The sequence below is a fragment of the Dasypus novemcinctus genome, chromosome 4, assembly GCF_030445035.2.
Source record: "Dasypus novemcinctus isolate mDasNov1 chromosome 4, mDasNov1.1.hap2, whole genome shotgun sequence".
NCBI lineage: Eukaryota > Metazoa > Chordata > Mammalia > Cingulata > Dasypodidae > Dasypus > Dasypus novemcinctus.
The window spans coordinates 167,052,848-167,067,476 of NC_080676.1; positions in this window are offsets into that span (position 1 = coordinate 167,052,848).

Consider the following 14,629-nt stretch of genomic DNA (forward strand, 5'->3'; position numbering starts at 1 on the left):
TTTCCCCGGGCACCGCCACCACGCCCGCTCTGAGCCCTCCCCCCACTCTGGGAGCCCACCAGGGTGTTAAACCACATGTCCCAAGAAAGTGTCCCCAAGTCAATGGTTCTCACCTATTCTGTCCCCTGCACCCAGCACCCAGAAACCCAATCTCAAGGGTGTGCCCTGGCTCTTGCAGGCCCTAATGTGGAACCTCTTCCTCCATCAGACCCCACTCGTCCACCTCTCGGCGATGCAGGGCTTTCTCCCTAGGCACTGGCCCGGCAGCCAGGAGAGGTGGGTGCAGCCCCCCGTGAGGACTTGCCTTGTGGGGGAGGCCCTAGCTGCATCTTGCTGACCCATGAGGGGTGGGTCCCTCTGCAAGCTCTGAGGATTTGGGGGTCTGCAGAGAATAATCTTTGGGGGCTTCCACTGGTGTGCCACGCCTTCAGGGTCCTAAGTTTTCCTGACCAAAATCATGCCTGTCCCAGGACTCTCACTATCAGGTTCTGGTCAGCCCCCCGCCTGCAGGAGGGCAGGGTGGCATTTCAGTGAGTCCTCTCCCAAGGCATCAGGCCACCCCTCAGCCCTCAGTACACCTCCTGCCATCCCTCTGGTCCCTCCGTCCCTCTGGTACCTCCATCCCTCTGATCCCATCATCCCTCTGGTCCCATCTCATTCTGGTCCTTCCATCCCTCTGGTCCCATTTCATCTGGCCCCTCCATCCCTCTGGTCCATCATCCCTCCTGTTCCTCCATCCCTCTGGTCCATCATCCCTCCTGTTCCTCCATCCCTCTGGTCCATCATCCCTCCTGTTCCTCCATCCCTCTGGTCCATCATCCCTCGGGTCCTTCCATCCCTCTGGTCCATCATCCCTCGGGTCCTTCCATCCCTCTGGTCCCATTTCATCTGGCCCCTCCATCCCTCTGGTCCATCATCCCTCCTGTTCCTCCATCCCTCTGGTCCCGCCATCCCTCTGGTCCCAGCATCCTCTTGGGCATCCATAAAATGAGCTGCAATGAGGCGGCTGCCCTACGGGCCCAGTCCCCTTATTTTTTCAAATGCCTGCCCCCTCACCCCTGCCACAGCATTTCCAGGTCACTGAAGCAACACCTTCAGCAACTGAGCTGTTGTTTGGTGTGTGGGAACCCCATGACCTCCCTGCCAACTCTTGGCTACCTCTTTTTCCACTGGGTGGTGGGCAAGCCAGACTCAAGCCTCCACTTTACTGCCCATTTCCTCGGGCCACCTCTGGTCCCATCTGTGTTAGGTGGGTCCCTGGAAAGGAGATGCCAAGAGGCATTAAACCACCCGGATTCTATGAGGGTGGAGGGGAGGGGCAGGGCCGGCAGGCGGGGAGCCCACGCATCTGACCTGTGGGGTGTCCCCGTTGTGCCTCCTGCCGCCCTCATGCTGTGCCAGGGACCCAGGCCCCACCCCCGCTGATGTGCTTCGCTGCACAGGCTCTTGAAGAATCCTGGAAAAGGGGGCTCCCCTTACTTTGGGGTGCGTGCCTCTCTGTGGCGTTCTCCTTCCCCAGGCCAGGCACCTGACCATGACTGTGGCCACGGAGGTGTGGCCATGGTGGGTGTGTGCATTTGCAGCTCAAGAAACGTGTTCCCCCAACACCTGTGGGCAGGTGCCTTCCCTGCAGGCCCCCAGGAGTGTCCCCCCTTCCTCCAGTCAAGGCCCCTGTGGGAACACCTGGAGGCACCCCATGAACCGGGAACTCGCGCCCGTTGGGTGAGCCTTGGTGCTGCCACAGCTCCCTGCATGGTTTCCTCTGGGGGCACCCCCAGACAGGAAGAGCACCGCAGGGGCAGTGCCTGGGGGGCAGGTAGGTGGGGGTGTGGGGCTAGGGTGCAGCGTCCTGGGGTGGGGGATGTGTGGGGGGATGTGGTGTGTGGGGGATGGGCATTTGGGTGGGAGTAGGGGGGGTGGGGCTAGAGTGCGGGGGTCCTGGGGTGGTGGACTGTGTGGGGGTGTGGTGTGGGGGGGTGTAGGCAGCAGGGGGTGTGGAGCTAGGGTGCGGGGGTCCCGGGGTGGGGGTCGTGTGTGGGATGCATGTGCGGGGAGAGCTGTGGGTGTGGGGTGTAAGCAGTTGGGGTGGGGTGCTGGGGCTCTAAGGCCCCTGCCCCCTGCCCCCCCCCCCAGGGCAGGGCTGTCTCCGTCTGCCCCTCCAGGCTGCTTGCTCTGGGCAGCCTGCTCCGGTGCTGGGACCCCTGTGGCGTCAGGGGCCGTCCTCAGGGGGAAGGGGACCTTTCTGCCGCAGCTGCTGGGGTCGGCGCGCGGTGACGCAGGCGGTGCCTCTCCTGTGACGGGGGTCCCGGCCGCCCGCATGTTGGGAAGGCCCCTGCCCGGGCCCCGTGGCTGCATCCACCACCAGGGGGCACAAGAGCCCCCCGGGCGCCCGCGGCTGCAGGAGGGCAGACGAGCGCAGGGCGAGGCCCACGCTCGCCCGGGAGACCCCCGCCGGCGCCCACGGCCGCAGCTGCGAAAGAACTTGGGGTTTCCAAAGCCGAGCAGGGGTGCCGGGCAGCGGGGGCGTGGTTGGCAGGGCCGGGGGACCCCGAGACCTGGGGTGCGGCTGAGTGCGCAGGACGTTCGCGGCAGGGGGGCGGGCCCTGCACAGGGACCCGCAGAACCTCCTGCAGAGTGACCCGCGGGCCGCTGGGTCCAGGGGCGTGGTGGCCGCCTCACGGGCAGCAGCTGGTGGCCGAGGCCGCGGGGCCCGGCACATGAGGCTGTGGGGAGCTGCCTCTGGCCGCGTCACCTCCTCCTGGCCGCGGACCAAGGGAAGGACCCAGGGGGCTGGACGGTGCCGGAATGGACCCCTCGGCCCTTCTGCTCTCCTGCTTGCAGCGCCCTAGGCGCTCCTCGCCCACCTCTCTCCTCTGCCGAGCCCCCCCATAAGGACCCTGGGGCTGCATTTGGGCCCACCTGGCAGTCTGGGAGCAGCCCCCCACTCAAGACCCTGCACCCACTGCGGCAAGGAGCCTTTTCCCAAGCTGGGGCCAGGGGTCGGGCCTGGCACCTTTGGGGCCTGTGCTTAGCGTCGGCTGGGGGCTTCCCGGGACACGGGTGAGGAGCTTCAGGCCTGGGCGAGTGTCCCCGGGGTCCTGCTCTGCGGAAAGCCAGGGACGGTCACCCGACGAGCGCCCACTGCCCCTCGGAGAGGCGCCCGAGAGGGATGGAGGCTGGAATGTGGCAGGTCCCGGGGGGCCCTGGGCAGGGTAGAAGGCCTCAGCAGGCCGGGGGCTGACAGCACAGCCCCAGGCCCGTCCAGGGTCCCAGGTCCCCGCAGGGGAGTGGAACCAGCACCCAGGACAGGGGCAGGCACCCGGGATGGGACCAGGCACCCTGGCGGGAGAGGGAGCAGGGCAGCGGGGGGCATGAGCGGTGGGCTGTGAGGGAGGGCAGGGGGCTCAGCCGGGGCCAGGGGCCGTGCCCCAGGGGTGCTGAGGACAGGGGGGACGGGGGTCGTTCCCGTGGGATGTGGGCGCCTCTCCTTCAGCCGCGAGTCCGTCAGGCAGCGAGACCTGGAAGTGTGAAGACGCGGCCGGGCACCCTCGACGGCCTTCCTCAGCCCTGCGTCGGGACGGGTGCCCCTGCACCCGCGAGGAGAGCGGCAGGTGCGCCCCGCGGGGGGCCCTTGGCAGGCGGCGGGGCTGCTGTGCGTGCACACACCCGTGCTCACACACGCGCATGTACAAAAGTGGACTTGGAACTTTTTTAAACTTTCTAGGATTCAGTCTAGGAAAAATGATACCTTGTTGCTGTTTAAATTTGCAAATTCCTGATTGCTAGTAAAGTTTGAATATTTTAGAGTCTGTTGGAAATGTGTTATTTCCTCTGTGATCCATTTCACAGCGTTTATTGTCAATTAGTTATTTGTCTTGTTTGGGTCACTTTAAGGATTCTAGCTATTTACGTCAAGTATTTTGGAAATATTTTCTTTCCACCTATTGTTTACCTTTTAAACTTTTGTATGGTGTTTCTTAAAATTTTTTTAAAAATTTCTTGTCCATCCCCCCATTTTTTAAAAAAAGATTTATTTATTTATTTAATTCTCCCCCCTCCCCCGGTTGTCTGTTCTCTGTGTCTATTTGCTGCGTCTTGTTTCTTTGTCTGCTTCTGTTGTCATCAGCGGCACAGGGCTGCACTTTCTTTCAAGCTGGGCGGCTCTCCTTATGGGGTGCACTCCTTGTGCGTGGGGCTCCCCTACGCGGGGGACACCCCTGTGTGGCAGGGCACTCCTTGCGCGCATCAGCACTGCGCATGGGCCGGCTCCACACGGGTCAAGGAGGCCCGGGGCTTGAACCGCGGGCCTCCCATGTGGTAGATGGATGCCCTAACCACTGGGCCAAGTCCGTTTCCCCTGTCCATCCCCCCATTGTCTGCTCTCTTGTGTCCATTCACTGTGTGTTCTTCTGTGTCCGCTTGCATTCTCAGCAGCACTGGGAATCTGTATCTTTTTTGTTCCATCATCTTGCTATGTCACCTCTCCGTGTGTGTGGCGCCATTCCTGGGCAGGCTGCGCTTTTATCGCGTGGGGTGGCTCTCCTTGCAGGGCGCACTCCTTGCATGTGGGGCTCCCCTACACGGGGGACACCCCTGTGTGGCACGGCACTCCTTGTGCACATCAGCACTGCATGTGGGCCAGCTCACCACACGGGTCAGGAGGCCCTGGGGATCGAACCCTGGACCTCCCATGTGGTAGGCATATGCTCTATCAGTTGAGCCAAATCCGCTTCCCATTTGTATGGTGTTTTATTTTTACTTGATATTGAAAATAAATGAATTGAAACATAAAGAAAAGTTACAAGATGAGTACAATGAATTCCTGCGTACTCTGCCTAGATTCACCACCAAAAAGTGTTGGTTGAGGCTCAGAAATTTAAAATGTGAGTGACATTATACGGACACCTCTTTCTGAGTTTCATGTATTGATTGAAAGATATTTCTTACCTCAAGATGGTTAAAAAACTCATCGGTGGTTTCTTCCAATTCTTTTCGCGGCTTACATTTTAGTGTGAGCTCCTTAGCCCATCTGCAACTGATTTTAGGTGGTGTAAAGTAGGGGCTTAGCATTTTCCTTTCAAAATGCATAGCCAGTTGCCACATGCTCGTTTATTGAAAATGGTCTTGCTTCTCCACTGACTCGAGGTGACACACCTCCGTAAAGTCGATTTCCTCCATTACGTGGTTCTGTCTCCAGCCTCGCGCATCTGATCCCTGGATCCCATTGTCAAGTCTGCACAATAACCACTAAACATTACACGATTTGTTCTGTAATTAATGTTACATAATGTAACATTAATTACAACAGCTTTACAGCAAGTTCCCTCCAATATATCCTTTGAAAAAAATCTCCCAACTAATCTTGCACATTTCCTCTCCCATAGGAAGTTCGGAAACAATTGTCAAGATTCAAAGCAGATTCCCTTTGGAGTTTTATTGGGATTCTACCGAGTTTATGGGTAAAATTTGGAAAACAATCTGGCGTTCTAATTAGAATAGCCTGTCTTTCGGCACATTTGGAGCTTCAGGAAAGCTCCCTGATTCTCCTTTGCGTTAAACTGCCTCGTTTCTGAGAGGGATTAGTCCCTGGCTGATCCCGTCACCGGCAGGCCAGTTTTCCCCTTGAAATGTTATAATCGTGCTTTGCTGCTCTAGTAAATACTGTTTTTTAAAATGGTGACCTTATGATTTGCTGTTTCACTAAATTTTTTACTAATTCAAATGGCTTGTCAGTTGATTATTTGGGATTTTCTAGGTAAATGGCCACAAAGTTATGCAAATAATTGTAGTTCTTTCTTTGCCTTTCTAAAAGTTATATTATATATATATTTTCTTGTGTCATTATACTGGCTAGGACTTGAAAATAAAACCAAGGCTCGTTGCCTTGTTTCTGATTAAAATGTGAATGGTTCCAGTGCAGGGGGGCAAAACTTTTACCTGGGTTACCTGTGTTCCAAGATGGCTTGTAATTTGATTTTTGTAAATCCACCAGGGAACATGGCTGATGGCCCAGAGAAAAAAATGTTGACTTGAAGTTTCCAAATCGTTTTAAAAGGTGGCAGAGACGTGACAGCCGGCTCCTGCCTCCGTGGTGCCTGCATTCTGTGGCGTCTCCGGGGACGCTGCAGTAAGTAGCTCGAGGGGAGCACGGGGAGCCGGTCCCCCCGCGGGCGGCTGGAGGTGCGTTTCCGTTTAAAGACGCCTCAGTCGATAGCCGCTACCATTACCGTCGCGCTCACGCCGCAGCTGCGGCCCGCGCCAAGGTCGCCCGCCGCGCTCGTGGCCTCTCCGTGAGGTACGGCCGCCGTCCCTCTTAGGACTAGCAGGCAGCGCTCAGACTGCGCAGAACCGCCAGGAGGGAGCACAGGGTGGGGAGAGCTTGGGGGTCACCCACGAAGCCGAGCCCATGGCAGGATGCGCAAACACGGACTCCAAGGACGGCAAGGATCGCCTCGTCTTTAGGGACGACCTGTCTACACTCACCTGCGTTCCGCTTGCCCAGCTCTGTGATGGATGGGCAGGTGCCGAGAAAGGCGCTTGTCACGAGACGGACGCCGTACGCTACGCCCCTTGGTGCCACTCAAAGCGGGGGGTTATGTGGGACCCTGTCACAGACAAGGTCTGAGAAAGAAGGAGGGAGCGGTGTGGACAGAAGCTCGTGGCGGCGAGACTCGCGCGGCTTTACACCCGGCCACGTCTGGGCCTCCCCGGGGATGCGCCTGCGCTATGGCCGGAGCGGCCGAGGCCTGCGTCCTGCGGGAAGGCGGCAGCTGGGTCCAGGGCCCGAGGCTGGGGGGGCTAGGCCGGGTGGACCCCGGCGTCCAGTGTTGGGCGCGGCCTGGACGGTGTGCACCCACAGGCGCAGTCCCTGCCTCCTGAGACCGGGGAGGGCTGCCCCCAGGTCCAGCCACAGGCCGGAGCCCCCACGGGCTCAGCTGAAGAGAATAGCATCGGGGGCTCAGAGCCCAGAGGCAGAGTAGGGGAGACGATGGAAAGGGGGTCCCCCACACGCTGGTTCTGATGGCGCTGGCTCCCCCCCACCTCCCCCCGCCCCCTGCACCCTTCAGCGGTCACTGCGCGGGGGGCAGCCGGGCAAGAAGATGGAGCAGGCTCGTCAGACGTGGGCCGGCCAGGGGCAGGCAGGGGCTCTGGGGACGCCCAGGGCTGGGCCGGGGGTGCCAGGTGGGCTGGGCCTCGGACAGCTCCTGGCCTTACAGGCTCGGCGCCCGGCCCTGTCCGGCCTGCCGCTGCCCGCTCCGCGCTCCCTGCCTGCTGGCGCCTCCTCGTTGAAGCATGGCCGCGAGGCAGGAGTCCTGCAGCCCGGCTCCCAGACACGGCCGGGTGTCTGCGCCGCCCCATGCCCGCGCCCGCACCCCACGCCCTGCACCCCGTGCCCCGCGCCCGGCACCCCCCCGCACTCCGTGCCCTGTGCCCTGAGTCCTGCACCCCAGGAAGGACGGGTCTGGTCCGGGCCGGCGTCCACGGCGGCAGGTGGGGCATCGCTCCCGCTGGAGGCCTCTGGGGAAGGGCGCTCATCATCGACTGGGTGCCCCCTGCAGACCTCGACGTCCCGCCTTCGAGATGGCCGTGCCTGGAGCACGACGGGGCAGGAAAAGGGCTTTGAAGATTGCTGGGTGGGGCCATTAAGGGGCTGGCAGAGCCCTGGGAGTCGGGGGCGCAGGAGTAAAGCGCCACCTCCACCATCTGACTGTCCCCTGGGGTCACCTCCACCATCTGACTGCCCCCGGGATCACATCCCCCTGCCATCTGACTGACCTCTGGGGTCACCCCTCCCCGCCATCTGACTGCCCCCTAGGACTCCCCCCCGCCATCTGACTGCCCCCAGGATCGCTCCCCCACCATCTGACTGCCCCCTGGGGTCGCCCCCACCATCTGACTGCCCCCTGGGGTCGCCCCCACCATCTGACTGGGGTCGCCCCGGCATTAGTCAGGGTTCTCCAGGGAAACAGAAGCAACAGGAGATGCCCGTAAATAGTGTGAGATTTTACAAAACTCCCAGGCGGCCGTGGGGAGAGCGCGTGAGTCAAGTCCCGCAGGGCCGGCTCCAGCCAGGGCTCCAGGAGGGTCCTCGATGTGGCCGCAGGTGCCCCAGGCCGTCTGAAGCAGAGGGGACATCGCCCTGAACCCTGAAGTCACCTGTCAGGGCCTCCGCCGGCCGGCTGGCCGCCCTCACGCCGACACCATCTCCTCGGCTGGTTTAGCCGTGACCAGCCCCGACGCGGTCAGCTCGCTGTGACCGAGGTCCTCGGAATGCCCTCGTGTCACAGCCCAGAGCTTGCTGGACCGGGCGGCGGGGGACGGTCACCTGGCCGAGCTGACCCCTGAGCCTGACCACCACACCCGCCCCCGAGCCACCTGTCCCCTGCGATACGCCCCAACCATCGAGCTATCCCCGGGAACGCCCCCTGAACCGTGTGGCCATCTTCTTCGCCACCCCCCCCCCCCGTGGCTCTCCTTGGAGACCCCTCCCCGTGAGTCCACCCCCCTCAAGCCCCCACCCCCATTAAGCAGGAAGCCCGGGGGTCAGCAGGCACACGCGGTCTCGTCCCTGATAATCGGGGAAGCACCCCGAGAAAGGGGGAGGCCCCTAGTCCAGCTGGGAGGCCGTCCCTCCCTGCACCTGCCACAGCCCCCACAGCCCCCACGGCAGCGGGGAGACGCCCTCCCGGCAAGCACCCTCTTAGGGCTCCTCTGCCCCCACCCCTCAAGGCCTTCCTTTCTTTCCTCGGTTTCCCCTTCTGCTTGGGCTCATTCCCGTTAGCGGGAGGGCGCTCTCTAAACGCATCCTCCAACAGAAGAGGCGCCCTCCGTGCCGCCCGGCCCTCCCGCTTCTCAAGGGCGCTGTCCCGGAGCCCCCCCAGTCCCCACGGTGCCCGGCGCCTCCGCTCTGTGAGGCCATTCCGTGTGGCCCGCTCGCCCTGGGCCCCCGTCTTGAGGTGCTCAGTGGTGTGTGGGGAGGCACCTGCCCAGCCCGCCGCGCTCCCCCGCAGGCCACGCAGGCGTCCTGGGCGGATCTGCTGCGCGCACGCGGGGAGGAGCGGCACAGGCACGAGGGCTGGGTGCCCTCCCGTTGAGCCTCGCATGGAAGGGACCCTCAGCGCAGAGCCCGGGGCTACTGCAAGGCCGGGGCTGTCGGGGGTGGACGCTACTTGCAGAGGTCGCGGGGTCGGGCAAGGGTCCCTGATGCCTCGGAGGCCTCCGCCCTGCCCCAGTCCTCTGCCGCCCTCCTGCGAGCCCCTCTGCCCCCAGAAGGGGTGGGGGCTCCGGCGGCCCCTGCACACGCTCCTCCAGTGCCCCATGCCTGGGGGCCCCTCTCAGATGCTCCCCCGGGCGTCAGCCCTCCTTGGCTGCACCTCCCCTCATCAGCTCCCCCTCGTCCTCATCCCCCCCGCAGCACCCCCAGCAGCACTCACCCCTCATCAACCCCACTTGGTGACCCACCCCCTTGGCGGCCCAGCCCCAGAGCACCAGGCGCCCAGACCACCGCGCGCTTGGGCCGATAGCTGGAGCCTGTCTCCTGGTGGCTGGAGCCCCCTTTCTCGAAGCCGGGAGTGGGGTGGGGAGGCCCGGCCTGGAGCTGGGCCTCGAGGTCTGGGACAGATGTGCGGCTTTGGCCAGAGGTTGAGCCCGGTCTCCTGTGACCAGGAGGATGGACTGAGCCTGCAGGCAAAGCCGGCTACGGGTCTGCGTCCCCTGGGGAGCCTGCGCAAAATGCAGATTCCTGGGCGCCGCGGGCACCCCGACCCCCGTGTGCCTCTGAGCCTCCGCACGAGGCCGTCTGAACACCAGGGCCGGCAGCCCCCTTGGGGGTCCCGCTGGCTCCCAGCAGCTGTGGGGCAGCTCGGCCCCCTTGGGGTGCTGCCAAGGAAGCCCGGTGTTCTGTGCCGCCGGGGGACACCGCGACCACTCTGAGGAGCCCCCTGCTGGGGCCGGAGCTCGGGACCCCCTGGTGGGGGCCGGGAGGCTGGGGAGCAGAGTTAGGCCTCAAAACAGGGCCTTTATGGGTAACCAGAGATGGCATCTAGCTGCGTTTGTGGGACGCCCCGAGCTTATGTAAAATCCCAGTCCCGCCTCCTTCTCAGCCTCCGGTTTTCGCATCTATCAGGTTCTTATGGCCAAATGTTACTCTGACGGTTTCTAATGCCAGCCTTTTTCAGCCGCATTTCTACTCTTAGAAAGAGACTTCTCTTCTCCCCGTGTCTTCATTTGCTTGTGTCAGTGTGGTCCCTGAGGCTCTTACTTAGTTCCATTTTCATTTTAGTCTTGTTTCATGCATTATCTCTATCCTCCGTTACTCTCCTCTGTTGTCTGGTAACTTGTTCGCTCGTCCCAGCGGGAGCCCCTGCAGCTGGCTTCTGTGCCTTTCTGGAGCGCCCATCCTTTCCGGCACCGCCAGGTGCTCCAGCCCCCTTGTCCCTCCCCTGCCCCAGCCCTGTGACGGGGACGGCATTTAGAAGCCGTGCTCTGGAGCGAGCTGTGCCGCTGCCCGCAGGTGGCCCCCCAGGCCCCTCCATGGGCAGGGCGAGAGGGCGTGCCGTGGAGCGACGCTCACACACCCCAGCTCCGCTCACGCCTCCACCACGGCCACCCCCGAGCCTCCGTGCCAGCCACGCCACAGGGCCGCCGACCACCCTTCCTGCGCTGCACCCCCTTCACAGACGCAGCCCACTTGCTCAGCCCCCTGCCCAGAGCCCACCCCTGGCCCCGGGCTAGGCCCCCAGCCCCTGCCGGCTGCCCTTAGCCCCCTCGGACCCCTCCTCCAGGCCCTGCCCTGGACCAGACAGGGAGGCTGTGCCCTCCAAGCTGGCAAGTCTCTCCAAGACGAGGGGATGCCCCGGAGGGAGGGGGCCCCCTGAAGGTGTCCGTGTGGGAGGGGTGCTGCTCGCTCTGCACCACCCTGTGGGGGGTCACCTGGGGGCATGGGCAGGAAGGGCTGGGGGAGGGGAGCTGCTGTCCTGGGGGGGCCGGCCCGGCTCTGCTTAGCCAGCCCCCGAGGCCGAGGGGGACAGCGCGCTCCCCGCCCCGCTCAGGCCGGGCTACCCCGGGGGGCCTCCGTCCTCCTCTGGAGGTGGCAGGGCAGCTTTGAGCACCCCCGAGAAGTACCGTGGTTGTGGATTTCTTGGTCTAAAAATGTTCCCCTGGGATGCAGCAGCCCCTGCCTGTGGCAGGGGTCCCGAAGTCCGGGGACAGGCTCGAGGGGGCTGGGGCTCAGGCCGGGAGGCCAGACAGCCGTCCATTTAGCTCGACTGGCGGCCCAGCTGGCCCAGCCGCACAATGGGCCCTTGTTCCTGCCCGCCGGGGGCCCTGCACCCCCCTGGCTCCCGCTCCCTGGCACCCGCCCCCCAACACACCCTTCCCAGCACATGCCCCCAGCACCTGCCCCCAAACCCCCTCCCCAGCACCCCCTCCCCAGCATCCCCTCCCCAGCACCTGCCCCAGCACCCGCCCCCAAATCCCCTCCCCAGCACCCCCTCCCCAGCAGCCCCTCCCCAGCACCCGCTCCCAGCACCCGCCCCCAGCACCCGCTCCCCACTGGGGCATGACAAGCTGTGGGAACTATTTCCCCCAAGGCTGTGTCTGACATTTCCATTCATTCCACAGCCCTCTGGACGGAAGCAGCTGCCCTCCCCACCCCACCCCTGCCCCTCCCCACCCCCTGCCCTCCTCACCCCACCCCTGCGTGGCCTCACTGCAGATGGTTGCTCAGCACTGCCATCCCCTAAACTCCTGCTGACCCCAGCCAGCTGTGCTCCCCAGTGCCAGGTCAAACCCGCCGTCGCCGTCTCTTTTGGAACAAGGCTCGTGGGTTGCTGCAGCGAGAACGAGAGAGACGGAGCGGGGCCAGGCGCGACCCGGTCCTCCGGAGGAGAGTGGCGCACGAGCCGTCCCCTCAGGGCACTCACCCCCCTGCACACGTGCACACACGCCTGCATGTCCCCACACCTGCCCACACTCCCACACACACCTGCACACATGCACACACACCTGTCCACACGCCCACACACACCTGCACACACACCTGCACGTGCACACACACCTGTCCACATGCCCACACACACCTGCATATATGCACACATGTGCACACTCACCTGCACACAGCTACTCACGTGCACACAGGTGCACGCTTACCCGCACACGCAACTGCCCACGTGCACACTCCTGCACATGTGCACAAACCATGTCCATGCACACTTGCACACACATGTGCACACACACTGCCCATCCAGCTAGACAGCTGCAGTCCCGGTGCAATCGTGCTGGCGTGAACTGCGACCTGCAGGCAGCCCCCGCCCTCACCCACCGCACCCCATGCTCCTGGACGGGCGGGGGCAGAAGTGGGCGCCTGCCCAGGGCTGGACCTGGGTGTTCGCTCAGGCCCCCAGGGCCAGGGCTGGGAGCGTGCAGCTGCCCCGACCGACCCGGGGGTCACCGTAAACCGCAATTGCGCAGGCCAGCGAGCGCGGCGCCCTGCGTGTTTACAGGGCGCTCGGAAACGGAAAGCAGCTCTTGTAAACACAAGGGGAGATTTATGAAATTGTGCTTTCACGCCTCCGCAGTGCGTGTGGAGTGGAAACGCCAGCTCGTGTGGCAGAGCCTTTTGGAGCCTGAGCGTGGAGGGCAAGCGGGCAGGGGCGCCTGCTCGCACCCCTCCCAGCCCGGGCGCTCAGCCGCAAACACCAGCCTCCTCGGGCCCCGCAGCTGGGAAGTTGAAAGACGAGGGTCCTGGGCGAGGTGGGCGGGGCCTGCTGAGACCCCCGACCATGCCAGGGCGAGGCGCCTCCCCCTCCAGGCTCCAGGCAGGGCATGCTGCCCTCCGCTGACCGGGCCGTGCCCAGGGCTGCCCCTCTGCAAGCACACACACAGGTGCCCATGGACACACACATGCAGACACACGCACCTTTGCACACATGCACGTGTATGTCCCATATATATGCACGCATACACACACGTGAGCACAGTGCACATGTATGCCCATGCATGCAAGTACACGCACAGATCACACACGCACGTGCACACGGCATGTCTGCAGGTGGAGTGAGCAGGGAGGACAGGTGGGCGGGGCTGAGCAGGTGGGGAGGCCCCTGCGCCATGTGGCCCAGGGCGTCCGCAGCTCCTGGCGCCAGCCTGGCCTCCCTCCTCCTGGTCCTGGCGGCCGAGGTGGAGCTGGAGAGAAGGACGAAAGCCTCAGGTCCAGCGAGGAGCTCCGAGCGCTGGGGCCGCCTTCCCGGCAGCCCCCTGACCCCTGCGGCGTGGCCGGGCACCCCAGCCTGTCCCCAAGCCGGCAGAGGGATGGAAGACTAAACAACTTCATCCACTTCTCATTTCCCGAAAAGCCCTTTCTGTCAAAATAAACAGACGTCCGTCAGCTGCTCGGCTGGCCAGGAAAGCCCGGGCGGCTCAAGGGGCTGGAGGGCTCGCATCTTGGAAAGGCCGAGCAGGCAGATGGCAGCCGGCTTCCGGCTCGGCCCATCGCCAGGGTGCTGCGGGGCACGAAGGCTGGCCTGTGACAGCGTCCCGGGCGGGTGGGTGGACCTGCTCCAGGCCCGTGGGCATGGGGAACGTCAGATCAGCTGAGTGTGTTCCTTTCCTGTGAGGGGCTGGGAGATGCACGGGGGCAGTGCGGGGGGCACTGCATGGGGGGGGAGCTGTGCGAGGGCGGTGCAGGGGCTGCGTGGGGAGCGGCATGGGGGCTGTGTGTGGGGGCTGCAGGGGAGGATGGTGTGGGGGTGGCACGGGGCTGCATGGGGGGCCTGAGCGTGGACGGTGCAGGGGCTGCACGGGGGGCTGTGGTGGGGGGCTGCGTGTCTCAGGAACTCGTCAGGGCCTTGGCACACGTGAGCGCGGAGCTACCATTTGAGCTCGTTGTGCGAACATGTGCCAGGCCGGGGCTGGGGTCCCGATTCAGGACCTTGACATCCCGTCCCCGCTGCTGGGGACCCTGCAGGACCAGGAGCCCCGAGTCAACGGGCTGCAAGTGCGGCTCCCAGGAGAGTGGGGGTGCCGGGGTGGGGGCCGAGCCAGGCCCTGCACCCCAGTGCAGCCCACCTCAGCCTGCCTACGCCTCAGGGACGCCCCCGCCCTTGGGCTCTCTGCACCTTTTCGGCTGAGAGCCCCCACCCATGACCGAGGAGCCAGTTGGGGGGTTGCACCCACGGGTTGCCGTGGCCAGGGCCAGTTCCTGAGTCGCCAGAGCGGGGAAGGGGGTGAGGACGGAGCGCCCAGGACGACCGCTCGCTCCGCTCAGAAGGCGGTCCTCAGGTTTATGAAAACTGGAACGGAGCCCTGGCGGTGGCAGAGGCAGATGTGGCAAGGAGGTGGCTCTGCGCACGCAGGCCCAGCGCGGGGCGGACACGGAGCATGGGCCGTGGGCGCAGAGGTTGAGCATGGGCCGCGGAGCCCGCTGAGGCCACGGGGAAGCCTCTTATGGCAAAGGCCCCAGGAGCGAGGCCAAGGGGAGCGGCGTGGGTGGGGGTAAGGAGGCCGGAACCTCGCGGTCATGGGGAGAGCGCGACAAAACGGCCGGCATGCGCTGATGGGCCCATGCTCAGGGTGGACTCGAGGGCGAGAGCGAAGCTTCCAGGCCTGCCGGGCCCGCGGCCTCCCTCCA